Source organism: Hordeum vulgare, chromosome 2H (assembly GCF_904849725.1).
Source record: "Hordeum vulgare subsp. vulgare chromosome 2H, MorexV3_pseudomolecules_assembly, whole genome shotgun sequence".
NCBI lineage: Eukaryota > Viridiplantae > Streptophyta > Magnoliopsida > Poales > Poaceae > Hordeum > Hordeum vulgare.
The window spans coordinates 409,467,509-409,484,014 of NC_058519.1; the positions used below are offsets into that span (position 1 = coordinate 409,467,509).

At 43.0% G+C, this 16,506-nt stretch overlaps 1 long non-coding RNA gene across 2 annotated transcripts; it reads left to right on the plus strand.

Annotated features, from left to right (window-relative positions):
* The first annotated feature begins 241 nt into the window (after positions 1–241).
* LOC123430170 lies at positions 242–1,892 on the plus strand. Of its 2 annotated transcripts, none has more exons than XR_006622882.1 (3): positions 242–834; positions 1,013–1,093; positions 1,199–1,892. It is a non-coding gene; the product is annotated as an uncharacterized LOC123430170 (long non-coding RNA). The 2 variants fall into 2 exon arrangements; XR_006622881.1 differs by having other exon boundaries at positions 1,202–1,882.
* Positions 1,893–16,506: the final 14,614 nt, after the last annotated feature.

The following is a 16,506-nucleotide window of genomic DNA, read 5'->3' on the forward strand; positions in this document are numbered from 1 at the left end:
TTGTGACAAAATACAGGGGTTTTTCTGCAAAATTGCCTCGACGGACGGCCGAAGCGCTCCGCGCTTTATTATTAGGGGAGATATATATGTATATATATAGGGTGGTTCTTTTCTACAAACAACCCCTAAGACCTTATTCTCATAAAACTTGGGTTATTCTCCAAACACCTCCGACCCACTCGTGTAGCTAGAAGCTAACCATCTTAAAAGACGGTAACGAACTGCATGGGGTAAAAACCGCCCACCTTTCCCTCTCCGCCCGTTCCCCCACGACCTCCACCTTCCACACCATCCCCAACACCTCCTTCCTCCACCACGGGGCACCACACGACTGCCCACCACGCCCACCTCCCTCCACCAGCCACCACGCTGCCGCCCGCCCGCGCCATCTCCTTCCATGCGCCGCAACGCCACCCCCCGCCTCCTACTTCGGCGACCGCTGTTTCCTGGAGCCTCGATGAGCCTCCACCACCGGATCCAACCATCATAGCCATGGCAAGGCCTCCACCGCCGGATCCGGCCGTCACGTTCACCGGTGCAGGCACAAGCCAGCGGATCCGGCCGCCACAACCACGGGTGCAGGCACAATTGTGAACCATGGGATTAAGGGCCCGGGGGTCTGCACCAGCACCCGAGATGCCCCCTTCTCCTCCGACGCTTCTCCACAAAAGCAGAAGCATAACGCGTTGTGCCGACCCTTTTCTACCCTCACTCCAATTTCGTTACGATTTGTTTGGTCTATCTGCTCGGGGGACTGAGCATATGCTTTTGTTTGGCTAAACAGGAGGAAGCAGCTGATTTGTCAGTAGAGGAAGTCGCGTCCCATTGCGTTAGGTTAGTTTGCATGCCAAATGTTTGATTCCCTTGTGCCCTAGTTTTTTGTTTGTCTTTGCTTAGTTAAGAGAGACTATCTGTTGTTGTTGATGAGCATTGTTCAACAGTTACTAAAGAAACATCGTATAGTTGTCATTAAATGTGTTGCTTGGCTTGGTGGTGGTGACTGTGGTTGCAGTGGACAAAAGGCTTTTCGATGAGGTGGGGAAGAATGACACGCTGATCGTTGTTGGCGAGACTGGTAGCGGCAAAACGACTCGTAAGTGTCTCATTGCACTGTTTTCCCCTTCCATTGCTCTTTGTTTCTTGTGTCAAGTAATTTCTGAAAGACTGTAGCTCTGTGATGAATGTGACTGTAATCCAGCAGATCCGGCTGCCACGACCTCGGCTCCCTACTCCCCATCTCAAATATCAACCTCCTCTCCTCTTGGCCTCTTCTCCAACGAGAGAACGCACACCACTAAGCAGTTTGGATAAGTGGGGAGGTGGTCTCATCCACGCACATTCAAATGGCGGTGATGACAAATTGATTGAACAGCAGTAGCGAGCGTACAATCCACTTGGTTCTTCTTTTGTGATTTTTGTCTTCAAATTTTGGTTGTGTGCGATCCGCATGTTTTTTCACGAACACTAATGCGCATTTTTTTTTGGTATATGACAGATTTCATCCAGAATGTATACCTCTTATTTGTTTGAATGAGATGGGGGAGAGATAGTTTGGAGAGATTCAGGGGTTCTGTGTAACCACGGAGCAAAGTGCCAGGGTTTTTCTTGTATAAATACCACAATTTACCATTGATAGTTCATGTATTTGATATTTTTTTAAAGTTTGTGTCATTGTTACAAGGTGGTTTACTTGTTCTGTCGACGACATTAATAGTTCATGTATTTGAATTTTTTTTTAAGTTTGTGTCATTGTTACAAGGTGGTTTACTTGTTCTGTCGACGACATTACGTTATGGTAGATAGGGGGGTGCCTGAGGGTATGCAGTTCTATGTGTGTTTGTTTTTTCATATTTTTTTGGCCGTGTGGATGAATTCTTGCATGTAATGCATATGTTGGGTGTGTTTAGTTCACCTCTAGTAAGAAAGCATATAAAATACTATTGCAGTACACATACAAAAATGCTATAAAAATGTTAGTTCGCTCGATGGCGTTCAAGAAGTATAAATAAGGCCTTCATGGAGACTAGATAGGGCACTCATGAAGTCTAGATAAGTGCATGGTTCACTAGCGGGAGCGATGTGGTTCACTTGTTTGGAAAAAGTCCAAACGTCACGTCTGATAAAAAAACGTGCAATTTGCTTGCGCATAGGATGCAGTGCAGCTTTTTGTCCAAAGAAGTGCGTTCTTTTTGTCTAAAAATGAACAAAAATTAATGGGGTTCAGTTTGGATAATATTGTCGTTCACTTATGCCCGATGTGAAGTGCACTGCACTTCCTGTGTGGAAAATTCTCGTCCAACAAACGAAAAAATCATGCAGTGCACTTGTCCGTCACATGCAGTGCGGTTTCCCGTTAAAAAGCAGTGCACTATTCTATTCGATGCGGTTCACACGTTGTTTTGGGGGTCGCAAAAAAACACAGTGTCCGCATTTCGGTAATTTCAAAATTGCTCTTAAACCGTAAGGAATTAGAAAGAGTGTTGTACATGAAAAATATGCACCACGTCGATATCATTCCAACGCCGTATCATTTGCATCATTCCGACAAACAGTTTGGAAAAATTTACGAAAATACGCTTGCTGCAACTCGTTGGCATCCACACCGTTTTCAAATTCATTTAAAACAGCGAGGAGTCTCAACAAATGGCCAACATATGAAAGTTTTGTCTATTCCACAACTTTTCAACACCGTATCATATGCCTTGTTATGACAAACAGTTTAAAAACTGCTGCGAAAAAAGTCCCAAAATACGAAAAAATTCAAAAAATACAATTATGTTTTTAGTAAATTTGAAATTACCCTCAAATTGTAGGGAATTAGAGAGGCTAATATACATGAAAAAGATGACTCGATTATATCTTTCCAATGCTATACCGTTTTCTTCATTCCGACGAGCGGTTCAGAAAAAATCGTGAAGATACGCTCGCTGCAGCCCGTCATGCGGCCACCATTTTCGAAACTTCTATCGTACCGCGAGGAATCGCGAAACATGTTCAACATAACCGAGTTGGGGATTTTTCGTAGAAATCCAATGGTATATTATATGTCTCATTCCGACAAACGGTTTAAAAACTGAAGCAAAAATGGTGTCGAACAAGCGTGTGCAGTTTTTTCTGATGATATCGTAGTGTTTCATTTGATAGGGATTAAGTGCACTAATGTTGAGCATATACTTGGGAAATGTGTGCAGAATAACTATTCTGCTAATATTAACAGAATATATTCACAAAAAGGAAAAATTACAAATAGCTCGGTCAAAGTTACTTTTGGTTGCTTTTATCAACTCAACGTTACTTGTGTGAGTTGTGTATATGATCCAAAGAACAATGGCTCGTATGGCAGGAAGACATAGAAGGAACATGTAATTCTTTTACCTCTTTTCAGCAAATTCACCTTAATCTATCTGTTGGCATAAATAGAGATAAATAACATGTGTGTAAAAAAATGCTTGCTAGGCTTGAGAAACAACAAATTTATTTTTACTGTATCCAACTTAGGGATGAATCTTGACCTTACTGCTAATATAATTACTTCATTTCATATGTGCGGTGCTCAAGTTCTTGACTGCACAGCAGACTAAACAATTGCATCTCTACAATTGATGTGAGTGAAGCCTAAAAAAGATAGCAGAAGATGGCATTACGTGTATGATCCAGGCCTACAACTGCCATCACTTCGATTAAAATTACAGAGCATATAAGGAACAATGTGTTTTAGATTTAGTAAGATTCTTGTTTAATGAAAGCAACAGGTGTAAGAGAACAGAAAACAATGTCAATGCCAGCATATGAGGAAAGTTCTTGGTCACTGATGTACTTTGGATAAATATATATTGGGTGAGAGAGTGGCGCAAACTTATTGTTTGGTCAGCTAGAAATGGAGCTTTGATGAATGTTGAATTGTATTGCAAGGATATCGAGTTCAACTACCACATCCACAAACTTATGGTGTTGTTGGGTAAAGGTGAAGAAAATCATTTTTGGTGTTGCAAGGTAAATGTGAAGAAAAGCATACCGAGATTCCATCAAGCAAATTCACAGCTCGGGAAAAAATCATAGGCACACCAAGTTGTTTGCTTTGTTTTAGCCGGTGGAAAAACTGACTGCGGAATTGCATCAACAATTATTGTAGAATTGCCTCACTTATAATATCAGTACATTGCTTGTATGACAAAAATCTATCCAACCCACCTAGCTTTAAGACAGGTCCTTCCAACACAACATATGACATAGAGTAAACAAAACAAAAAAGAACAAGGAGACAAAAAGCTCACCTGAATAAGCAAAAAAAGGACACTCTTTGTTGGTCATACCCAAGAATAGGACACTTTTCTTCCCAAATGAACAGATTGACAGAAACATGCGCCTTGCCATCTCCGGCTTACCGATCAAGCTGTCGAGCATCTATTTATGTTTGATGATTATTCCTCTGACTTGGCGCCATCATCCCGAGTCCATTTCTCACACTTGAGCTCCCCGTCGACTGAAAGATCGAAACCAGCGTGTTAAAATTTGGATCAGTAGTAAGCAAATTCAGTTCCCATGTAAAACCTAGAAATTCCTAGCAAAATTTAGACTCAGCAATCAAAGCTCACCCTCGATCCCACGGACATCCCGCACGGCAGTTCGATAGCCAAGGTGGTAGGGCAGGACACAAGGGCTGACTGGGAGGGGGAGGATATGAGAAGGAGGCGGAAGGGGAGGGAGAGAGGAGGCTGGACAGGAGGGGACTCGCGGTAGTGAACATGACATCGTCGATGGAAGTGGAGTTGGGGCTGCGGTGGAAGCGGATGGAGGAAAGGTCCAGGCGGGAGCGATGCGGAGGGTCGGGGTCAGGAAGGTGCGTGTGTGGGGTCGGAGCGTTGCGATTGTCGAGGAGGAGAAGCAGCAGGCTTCGAGCTTACAGCGGTGGGCGACGTTGGACGGTGTTGCCAGCACGCGGCGAAAGGGTTGGGACCGGCGAGGGATGGAGGTGGCGGCATCCGGCAGATGGGAGAGGGCGTGCGGTGGCGGCGCATGACGGAAGGGCGGGGGCCACCGGGGGCCGTGCCTTGTGGATGGGAGGGGGCGGCGGTGGAGGTGTGCAACGGATGGACGGGGGCCGGTGGTGGCGGCGCGCTGAAGGTGGAGATGGGAGGGAAGGTCGACGCTGACCGCGGGGAGGGGTTAATTTGCAAAATCGAAACGGTTTTTCCAGATCCACTTACATAGGGTCTACGTGTTGAATATATAAAACTATATGACAAATTTTATCTACCACCGGTGGTAGTTACCACCACTTGCGTTTTGTATGTTGTATGTAGTATCTATGAAGTCGGAGAGTATGTACGCGTAGTATGTAGTATATAATAATGTTTAGGTAGTATATATACTTTTTTTGGTAGTATGTATCATATTTTGTGTATGCACTTTTTTACATATAAATATATACATATTTCACAAATATAATAAAAACTATGGGTTAATTTGTAAAAAAAATTATGTAACTCATTTTAAAAAATCTTATATATAATATATGAATATAATTAAAATGATAATTTAGTATACATACTACCGCATGATAGTATATGGAATATATGGGGTAACTACCCTTGGGTGGTAGGATGAATTTTTTCCAATATATATATATATATATATATATATATATGTGTGTGTGTATATATATGTGTGTGTATATATATATATATGTATATATATATATATATGGTGGGCTCATTTGGCTTCCCCCATCTTTGTGTCCTCACTCGTACAATGCTCTAATAATGATGATCATCACACTTTTATTTACTTACAACTCATGGATAACTCGATATGAAGCAACATGACTCAAATATGAATGCCTTTTTCAGTGTACCAGGATGTGCAATGATCGAGTGTGACATGTATTCAGAATATGATAATTGGTGGCTTTGCCACAAATGCTATTATGAATGGTGGCTTTGCCACAAATACTATGTCAGCTGTGGGGACCCCGAGTTACAAGTCGAGATCGCCGAATGAACGTGCTCAGTGATCCCAGAGATCAATGCTCACCGAACACACAGATACGGAATAATAGGAGTCTTACATCCAAGTACCGAAATATTACATCGCGTGACCGAATGGTCAAGTTCACAAAGTAGGGCCTAAGGCCAAATCATACTGATACAACTAATAGCGGAAATCATAGGGGCTAAGCGGGTGCCCATGCCAGCAAGCCTACACCAACACGCATTCTGACTCAGAAGCGTCCTAGTTCGCAGGGGCGTCTCCGAAGACGTACTCATCTCCAAACTCTGGTCCTTCCATGTCTCGTCAATAATATAACAAGTGGCAAGCCAATGAGTACTTTTGAATGTACTCGCAAACATCCCATGATACGAACAATGAAAGTGAAGGATAACAATAACATGCATCTTTGATGGAATTCATCTGGGTGGTAATGATCATGAATATGCATCAAGTTAAAGAATTACTTTTGAAGAACACGTTACAAATATCGATATATCTGCCGAGGGCTGAACCATCCGGGTACACCCTATATGCCAAGTCACCAAACTTGGTCATATCTTTACTTTCGTAAAAACTCCATTTTATCACAACTCACACACACTTGGTTTATGCGGAAATAACTGGACGTAGTTTAAGAAGGATTACCCAGCTGTCCTTGACCGTGGACACAACTATTCGAATTGTTTTACACTCTGCAGAGGTAGTACGCTGGACCCACGAGATCCGGGAAACTTCTGTGTCATCCACGACTCGCGGTATATAACATACCCGAGGTAAATACCCGATCAATGCCTTTCCCCTGACGACACTAGCCAAAGAGGTCCACTAGATTGGTACCCAGGCCACATGTTGTACGTCTTACGAGCACCGACTCTGGACAGTACCAACCACGCGGGGACCAACGGTGTGCCTGGAACACGTAAAAACGGCATAGTCGCCCTACCTGGCACGACCCCATCACGAGAGTGACCACAAATCACTCCCGTCAATAGTAATGTGGCTCTTTGCTAGCACGGACCAGAGTAGTCAACACTATCCCGTCCCATAAGGGGTAATGTGGTCGTACATGTAAGGTTGGGACGGTCGACACATCATAAATCTATTCCCATTTTCAAAACCATACTCACGCAAATACCCGGTGCACCGCTTCACCAAAAGTGGCCACCCAACTCATCATCACCCTCGGGCATTAGTGGCACCCAACGGGGTTTTCGTAAATCTTTGATTTATACCAGCAACATGCTCATGCTAATAATACTCTAACTTTACTTGTCAACATTGTATTAGCATGACCCTCATAGGTGGTAGGATCAAGCTCGATGCATGTGCTCCGGAGGAGCCATCGGTAACATCACATCAATGATTTACCGGTGCTTATGATCATATGCAACGGAAATATTGGCTACACTAGCGTGCCATATAACATATGCTCAGTCATGGTCAAAGGGATGCTTGCCTTGGTCAGCTAGGTATCCGGGGTCTTCGAGGTTTTCCGCTCCGATTCCCTCGTCACACGGATTTTCTATCGTCGTCAAAAGAATAAATAAGAAATAGCTCACTCAAAACAAATCACAAAGTCATTTTAAAAATGTTCTTTATTCCTGATAAATCCAAGTTGTTATTTTTAAAAATATTTGCCTCTGATCTCAATGAAGGAACATTTTTAAAATCAACTAAACAGAAGCAAAACTATTCCAATTTAATCCTTTTTATTATTGTAAAATAGAACAGTTGCTGAAAAATTCAACCAATGATCTTATTAAATACTACATATTTTTAGAAGAATATTAGTGGAAAAAATATATTTTTACACTGGTTAAATATTTATATAAAAAACTTTGAAAATCAAATTTTAAAACAAAAGAAAAATGGGCTAAGTCCCTCGCCTGGCTTGGCCTGGAACTGGGCCGGTCCAAAGGCTAGCCGAGAGCCTGGCCAGGCGTGCACGCCGTCAGGTTTGAACCTGACGTGAGGGGCCCTGCGGTTAGCGGCTGCCGGCAGCGAGGGAGAGGGAGTTGGGCCACCGACAGGTGGGGCACACCTGTCAGGGTCGTCTCCTACCTCTGGCCAGAGAGGAGGAGGAGCACGCCGGCGAGGCTGCCAACGTCCTCGGGCGCCAACGAAGATAGAAATGGGTCCGGCATGACGCCGCCTACCTGCTGGTGGTCGGAACAATGACGGAGAGGCTCCGGTTCGCCAACGACGAGGAGGCCGCGGCAGAGGAGTTTTGGCAGGTGGTGGAGGGGGTAGCTAGGGGCACGGATAAGCTTGGAAAGCTAGGGGAAAGCTTCCTGAGGTCGAGGGGAGTGTTTTGGTGGGTTGAAGGGCGCAGGAGCCGTCGTGTAGGCGGAGATCGACCGGAGCTCCGAGGCGGAGCGGCCTCGGTCGATCTCGAGCACCGGGGCTCTGCTGGTTTGTTGGGGTGGCTAGGGAGATGCTAGTGGTTGTGGCGAAGCTGTCTGAGGGGTCCTGGAGCGAGGGAGAGGGCTATAAATAGGCTCGCGACGGTGAGCCGATTCAGGAGCGCCGGTGACTCACCGTGGCGCGCATGGGGGTGTAGAGATGAGCTGGGGTCGAAACCACGGTCTCAGGATGTGGTTTTGGACTGCGAGAACCATCTGCAACAAAGGGAGAGAGAGGGGAGTCGAGCATCAGTGAGCGCGCAACTTTGGCCGATACTGGTGCGCGCAGGCACGCATCGCACAAGCTCTAGCATGGGAGAGGAGGGGCCCTGATGGTCCCTCGATGCAGAGGGGTTGTCGGCGAAGAGGTTGGACACCTTGGGGGAGGCTGGAACTGGCCGAGAGGATCGCCCCCACCTCGGTGGCTTCCTGTAGCGCGTCGAGAGCGCAGTTTTGGCATGCCACGACATGTTGGTGCGCTCTGAGGTGCTTTGGATGTGTCTAGCATGTCTTGGGCACTGGCTGGGATGAGGCTAGCCGTTGAAGTCCCGTCAGAGCTTCGGCTGGTCAAGGGAGACAAGAAAAACAGGTGATGTCAGCTTTGAGCTAAAGCTTATATTGGGGTTTTTGGCATTTCTACTTTGAACCAGAGAGGGGCCAGTTGACTGGGCTGGGCATTGATACTCGCCACCTAATCTGAGAGTTTGGAGCAAAGGGGTTGAGTTTAGCTATGGTTTAAAGGGGCTTTTACCCATCTGTCAGAAGGTGCTCCATAGCGGTTTGGGGTGGTTGCACCCCACCAGTGGTGGTGCAACTTAACAGGTTTGGGTTTGGTGCTAAAACTTGGGGTTTCACCAAGTTTGAGCTCCATTGGACAAGTTTAGCTTTGTAAACTTGAAAACTTCACCATTTGACCAGATCTGTCCCTTCCAAAGAGAGTGTGGGCAAACTAAGTCCCACAAATCCCATTTTTGGTGTGGAACCCTCATTTGAGGTATTAGGCACTCCTGCAAAGTTTCAACGTCATTGGACAAACATGGCTATGTAGAGGTGCTCTAACTTCAATGTGGACAGAAGGGGTTTTACAGTTATTTGGGGTCCTTAATCACCTTGGGTCAAAGTGAAACTTTATGTGGACACCAAATATGGCTTAGGGATACCACTGGAATTTGCTAGGATTTTATTGAGAATATTTCCTTTGGAAATATTTCAAAAGGTCAAAATGGATAGAAATGGCTTTCAGGGTTTTACTCAAATAATTATAATATAAATAGGGGTTTAAAATCTTATGTATGGAAAATTTATGTCCTTCTGATCATCTCCAAATTTAATCAGATTTTTTTAAGGCAGAAAAGTATTTTTCCATATAGGAATACCATTTCTGGCCCAGAAATGGACATGCAAATAAATTAAGAAAAAAATTCACAAAAAAATTATTTTATGGTTTTGGAGCACTAGAATAAAGTTAAAATGAGATCACCGTCTTTGGGTAGGAACACTCCTTGCCATCAAGGGCATCTAGTGCAACTCAAAGTAGGGTTTTACCTTAATCAGAAAAAGGAAAAAGGTTTTGGAAGCAATTCAATATTGTGAAATGGGATTTTTTATAATCACATGATCAAACACACAAGCATACAATGACAACCATGGCACTCACAACTCTAGTTTTGAAAAAAATTTAACAAGCTCAGATTTTTGCATTACACACAAAGTGGTAGTGAAAACAGGGTGTGACATCAGCGCTATATGATCATGCAAAGCAATATGATGATGAACGAACTAGTCATGTGAAGTGACGATGGAATTTGCAAGGTAATATATCTCGGAATGGCTATGGAAATGTCATAATAAGTAGGTATGGTAGCTGTTTTGAGGAGGATATAATAAGGCTTATGTGCAACAGAGTGTATCATGTCACGGGGTTTGGATGCACCGACGGAAGTTGCACCAATCCTCGAGGTAAGAATGGGCTATGCACGGTACTGAATAGGCTAGAAAATATGAGGAGGTGAGATTGCGTATGTACATGCTGTCACATTAGTCATAAAGAACTCATATAATTATTGCAAAGTTTTATTAGTCTTATCACAAATAAAAGTACTACTTACATGCCCCGAGGGAGAGGGTCGGTAGGAATTAACCATCGCGTGACTCCGACTTGAAACAATACTTGGTTTTTAACGAGGAATAGAAATGCTGACACATCATCACCATGCCCTTTTAATTTTTCAGATGTTCAAGAAGTTTTAACATCTCTTAATATCATACCTCTCTGAATTAATGATTATGCACTCACACCTTGTCATATCCCCACATTAATATCATTAACCACAATTTCTCTATATGTGCTACAGGATGGTTTTAATTATCACTTATTGAACACTCATTATTTTTGATCTAGTCTTATGACCGATGAAGATTACCATCACTTTTTATTAACTCTCAAACAAAGTGAGGAACAATAGAATATTATTTCTATAAATTCTACACGCCGTCGTGCTCAAAAAGATATAAGTGTGGTACTAGAGCAACTTCTAAGCTCAAAAGATATAAGTGAAGCACATAGAGTATTCTAACAAATTATGATGATGGTGTGTCTCTCTCAAATATGCGTGTCTAGAAAAAATGATTGTGTCAAACTCAAAGTAAAAGTAAACAAAAGCAAACAACGCTCCAAGCAAAACTCATATCATGTGACGAGTTAAAATGTACCTCCAAGTAACATACCGATGGGTTGTGATTGAAGAGGGGATGCCTTCCCGGGGAATCCCCAAGCTTAGACGCTTGAGTCTTCCTGGAATATTACCTGGGGGTGCCTTGAGCATCCCCAAGCTTAGGATCTTGCCACTTCTAATTCCTTTGTCCATCGAGATAATACCCAAAACTTGAAAACTTCAATCACACCAAACTCAACAAAACTTCATGAGATCTGATAGTATAGGCAACATAATAAACTCTTTTAGGCACTGTTATAAATTGATTCTTCTTTTATTTTATCATAAGGTATTGTATTCTAATTTATCCATGGCTTATACCCCCAATATAATCTATAGTATAATCAAAACAAGCAAACTATGCATGCAAAAAATAGAGTATGTTTAAAACAGAAGAGTCTATAGTAATATATTTAATTGCCATACTTATGTAACTCCAACAATTCTGAAACATTAGGAATATGTGAGGAATTTGTATATCTATACTCTGTACAAACTTCAGCTCCAAATACGTTCTCATAAAATCATAGAAATTTTGCACTGGGCGTCGAAGATTCTGTTTTTGCACCGTACCAATTCTACTCCATCATGCAAATCATCCCAAAGGCTTTACATGGCACAAACACTAATTAAAACATAAAACACAATTGTTATAGAGACAATAATCATGTTATCACACACTAACAGAAAATAGATGGTAACTATTGGGTTGTCTCCCAACATGCTCTTTCTTTAAAGCCATTAAGATAGGCTTGAAATTTCAATGATTCTCACATAAAAGAGAAGAATTGAATCACAAAGAGAGCATCATAAAACATGTGACAAGAACATTTAAATCTAACATAATTCCTATGCATAGGAATTTTATGAGCTAACGATTTATCTAGACAAGAAGTGTCTAGCATAAGCAAGTAGGAAGAATGAAGCATTAACAATTTGAATATCAATAGAGGAAAGTGAGTAACATGAAATTTTCTATAACCATATTTTCCTCTCTCATAATGAGTACATGTAGGATCATATTCAAATTCAGCAATATAGCAATCATGCTTTTCATTCAAGGAACTATCATGAATCACTTTATAAACTTCACAATTTTTGGATTCATGATTTTCAAGCAAGACCTCATAAAGATAAACTAGTGCACTCTCACTAGCGATTATTTCAACATAAATGGGTCTTTTCAAAATACTAGCTAGTGGATGAGGATCCATTTATCTTAATATTTGAATTTTACTTTCTATTTTGGTGTGACAAGGATAAAAATAGCATAGCTAGGCAAGTATACTAGAGAGCAAAGATGCAAATTAGTGACAAGCAAAGCAAGCAAAGGTAAATATTTTTGCATTTTTATTTTTTATGAGACAAGATAAATATGCTCACAAATAAAAAAGAGGAACAAGTGAATGAAATTTTGTTCGGAGTTACTTGATAGTTGGTGATGTTATTCCTTAGCAACGACGCCAGAAATCCTTCCTGATACGTGTGACATGCGCTGAGTTTTCCGTGAAGAGGAATGGGTTATTGCAGCACAATGTGGGTAAGTATTTACATGTGTTATGAAACCAAGGTTTATCAAACCAATAGTAATAGCAAGCCTGTACACAAAAGAACAAATTGCTTGCACCCAACACAGGCAAGAGGGTTGTCAATCCCCTTGGTCACGTTATTTGCAAGCAGGTGAGGTGTGTAGATAATTGTAAAATGAAAAATAAAATAAAACAAATAAATGGCAGAAAGGTATTGGAGGTTTTAGCAATATGTTGCGGAATGACCCGGGGGCCATAGTTTTCCCTAATGGCATCACTCATGAAAATAGTGCACGGTAGGTAAACAATTAATGTTGTGCAATTGATAGAAGAGCGGATAGTTATGCGACTTTCATGGCAATGATCATGTAGATATAGGAATCACATCCATAAACTAATAGTGTAGAAGTGCATGCTCTAGCCAATGCAACCAAAAGACCGATCCGATGGAAGAGACTAGGCAGCACGTTATATGTCAATACTCCCCCTCACATGTGGCTCCCTCAGCCTAAAGGTGGACCAAAAGTGGGCTGAAATTTAATTGCGCCAGCCGGGTCTTGAACTCGAGACCTCTTGGCTCTGATACCATGTAGAAGTGCATGCTCTAGCTAATGCAACCAAAAGACCGATCTCATGGAAGAGACTATGCAGCACGTTATACGTCAACAAATAGGTCGATTCCTGCCTACACCTATTACTATTACTTCACTTCAAGAGCGCTTCTATGCTTGCCTCTCTACGTATTATGTTCATGACGAAGGAAGTAATGCTTGGAGTAAGATGACATGATGTAGACAAAGTGAACTCAGCCAATATGAATAAACACCATCGTTGTACCCTTAGTAGCAGCAACACAAAGATGCCACTTGTCCCCTTGTGTCAGTGGGATATAGAAACTTGGCAAGTTGAACCTACTACAACACACCTCTCTCATGGAAGAAGTATTAATCTAATTGGCCAAACTATTTCAATAGATCGAAGAGAATTACGAGCATATCATAATCATGCACATAAGAATCATATAATATATCAGAGGAGACTCATATATTTATCATGAAAAATCTGAACATAAACACACAATTCATCACATCCCAACAAATGCACCGTATACAAGAGTTACATCATATGGACGAAAGTGAAGATGAGATGATCATTGTATTGAAGATCAAAGAGAGAGTCTGACATCTAGGTACTAGCTATGGACCCATAGGTTTGTGGTGAACCACTCACACATCATCATGAGGGCAACGAGGTTGATGAAGAAGCCCTCCGTGATCGACCACCCTCCGTCAAAGTGCCAGAACGGAGCTCTAGATGGCCTCCTTTTGAAACAGAGACTTGTGGTGGCATAAAATTGTTCCCGGATCTCCCCCGAAGTTTGTAGGGTAGATGAGAATTTATAGGCCAGAGAACGGAGTCGGGAGAGCCACGAGGGGACCACAAGCCATCAGGGTGCGGCCCCACCAGGCCGCGCCCTATTGTCTTTGTGGGAGCCTCGTGCTCCCTCTTGCCTCCTTCCGATTCTCCACGGTCTTGTTTTGTCCTAGGAAAATTTACAAAAAGTTTCTGCTCAATTGGAGTTCGTTTGGTACTGAAACCTGAAAAGTGGAAAACACGCAGAAAATAGCAACACTTGGCACTGGGCCAATAGGTTAGTGCTCAAAAATAATATAAATTGGTAAATAAGAGCATAAAAAGTGTTCTAAAATGATAACATTATAGCATGAAACAATCAAAAATTATAGATACGTTGGAGACATTTCACTTCTTCCTCACCTTAACAGTGGGACAAACTAGGGTGTATCAAATGTGAGACACACTAGTTTGTATTTGCCTTTTGTGCACTATTTTGCTTTATTTATTGGAAAATGTTTAATTGCTATGGAGCAGGGTGGCAGGCTTAGTGCCCCTACCGTTGCTATCTTGTGATGTGCATTATTTGGTGGCAACACATAAATCCTAGGAGCTTTCGTCGCGCGTCATGTGCATGGTAACCGGAGTAGGGGAAGGTCCATGGTGGTATTTATGGAACCCGGTGAGCAAAAAATTTTAATATAAATATATGCCCTACTGATTACTTGCTAGGCTTATTTAGATCAGAAGTCTATGATGGAACATCAATTTATCGATGAACCTGAGCCCTGCACCACTACCGCTATAGCATGGTACACGACGAGAGGACTTGGGATGTTATTTTGTTGCCTACAGCTTCTTCCTTTAACTATCATGCGAGAAACGAATGTGTTGTCAAGCCATCACATACTACTTCTTACCAGAATGAGTTGCCTGCGGCGGAGTCCGAGTGTATCACCTCTGGGTTCATGCCATAGTGATCATTGTAATTAGTCTATAATAACCGAGGAGATCAAGCTAATGCTTTTGCTAATCCAAGTTTGATCACTTTTGGAATCAATTCTTAATTCAATTTCTTTGGCAATCCTAATTCATTTGAAAAGTGCATTTAATAGTTTTGCAAACCTGAACACTAAATTTATGGATGGGTTGCAAATATTCCCTAAGCAATTATAAAATTGTAACCCAGATTTTTGTATAGTGTTTTAGTGCCTCAAAATATTTAAAATAGAGGACAAATCAATTATAAAATGCCCTTTTGATTTATGTAAATTTCAGATAAATTTTAAAGGATCCAAACTATTTGTGGCATTGTCCAAAATTGCAACACTAATTATGGACCAAGTTTTATATTTTATAAAACAAGTTTGCTTCTAAAATTAAATGCAAAACAGAAGTAAATAAAAAGAACAAAAATAAAAAAATTCTAAAAAAGGGGAAGGGGCTTAGTGCCTCGGCACTTAGGCCTCCCAGCCCAAATGGCCGGCCCAGCCCACATAACCCCCATCGTCCTCCTCTGTTCACTAGAGAGGACGTGGGCGCGACGATGCTCACCACTGGCTGTCCCCGTCGCCGTGGCCACCATCTAGTGACTCTCCGTTGGCTACAAGGCCGCACACACCACCCCAAAACCCTAGCCGACCCCTAGTTCCCCTCTCCGGCTCCCCATGCTCGCCTCCTTACCCCCCTCCCCTTACTCGGACCCACGTTGCCGTTGCCATGACCGCACCAGCCCTCGGGATCTCCAGCCTCCCCTCCACCCAGGGGTGTTCCAGAAACAGCACATGGATCCCATACGTCAACTGGGAGGAGTGGGACGACCAAAGCTTCATCGGAGCGCGAGGATCGGCCGTCTCCCTCCTATGCACCTGACGTCGCCATCGGTTTTGGCCACCTTGATCCTCCCTCGAGCATGCTTTGCTCACCTGCACGAGCCCGATGAGCCCCGCGTCCTTTCCCTCTCTCCCCGAGTCCGCTCTAGCCTTGTAGGACCCCTAGCAGCCATGGTCGCAGCTCGGCTCAACTCAACTCGATGTCGGCGAGCCTCTGGAGGCCTTTAGGTCATGGGCTCATGCCCATCGTCTTTGTTGCGCCGCGTACGTCCCCCCTAGCTCTTCCGTTAGCTCGCTAGCACGCCACAGCCCCGCCCGCATCGAGCTTCCGTTGGTCTCCATCGCAAAACTCATTACCAGCGACGTTCTCGACCGCCCCCGGCTCGGCTTTCCCCCCATATCAACGTGGCTCAGCGCCCGCGTCCGATCCCAACCAACCCGGTGCCTTTTGGTGCCCAATCATTGCCATGTGGGGCCACCACCCCCGTGGGCCATCAACATGTGGGCCTAGGTTTATTTAGCCCTAATTAACATTCTAAGTTAATTAAATTATTTAATTTGAATTAATAGACACTGACAGGTGGGCCCCTGGTAGTTATATTAGTTAAATTAGTTAAATTTCGCCCTGATAGCCCCACTGTCTATGACAGCTCAGTCCCATAGGTGAGTTTGACTAATCAAACTA